This window comes from Arachis stenosperma, chromosome 5, assembly GCF_014773155.1.
Source record: "Arachis stenosperma cultivar V10309 chromosome 5, arast.V10309.gnm1.PFL2, whole genome shotgun sequence".
NCBI classification, from domain to species: Eukaryota; Viridiplantae; Streptophyta; class Magnoliopsida; order Fabales; family Fabaceae; genus Arachis; species Arachis stenosperma.
In genome coordinates this window covers 48,857,798-48,858,616 of record NC_080381.1, presented here as the reverse complement: position 1 = coordinate 48,858,616, position 819 = coordinate 48,857,798, and the positions used below count along the sequence as shown (strand labels likewise).

The 819-nt window shown below is 40.0% G+C and overlaps 1 non-coding gene across 1 annotated transcript; it reads right to left on the bottom strand.

The window, feature by feature from the left end:
- Window positions 1-340: 340 nt before the first annotated feature.
- LOC130983811 (small nucleolar RNA R71) lies at window positions 341-443 on the bottom strand. Its single transcript, XR_009087785.1, has one exon. It is a non-coding gene; the product is annotated as a small nucleolar RNA R71 (small nucleolar RNA).
- Window positions 444-819: the final 376 nt, after the last annotated feature.

Below are 819 nucleotides of genomic sequence, written 5' to 3'. Positions count from 1 at the left end.
AACGTCCAAGTTTGATGGAAGAAACATCTCAATTCCTGCCATTGGAGCAAACAATTTTGAGCTAAAACCTCAATTAGTTGCTTTGATGCAACAGAACTGCAAGTTTCATGGGCTTCCATCTGAATATCCTTATCAGTTTTTAACTGAGTTCTTGCAGATTTGTAAGACTGTTAAGACAAATGGAGTAGATCCTGAAGTCTACAGGCTCATATTTTTCCCTTTTGCTGTAAGAGATAGAGCTAGAACATAGTTGGACTCACAACCTAAAGATAGCCTGGACTCTTGGGATAAGCTGGTCACGGCCTTCTTGGATAAATTCTTTCCTCCTCAAAAGCTGAGCAAGCTTAGAGTGAATGTTCAGACTTCAAACAAAAAGATGGTGAATCCCTCTATGAAGCATAGGAAAGATACAAGTAGATGACCAAAAAGTGTCCTTCTAACATGTTTTCAGAATGGACCATATTAGATATATTCTATTATGGTCTATCTGAGTTTTCCAAAATGTCATTGGACCATTCTGCAGGTGGATCCATTCACCTAAAGAAAACGCCTGCAGAAGCTCAAGAACTTATTGACATGGTTGCAAATAACCAATTCATGTACACTTCTAAGAGGAATTCCGTGAATAATGGGACACCTCAGAGGAAGGGAGTTCTTGAAATTGATGCTCTGAATGCCATATTGGCTCAGAACAAAGTGTTGACTCAGCAAGTCAATATGATCTCTCAAAGTTTGAATAGATGGCAAAATCCATCCAACAGTTTGAATGGTGTTGGGAGGCTGTTCATACCCTGGGTCAAGCTGTCCGACCCGGGATGT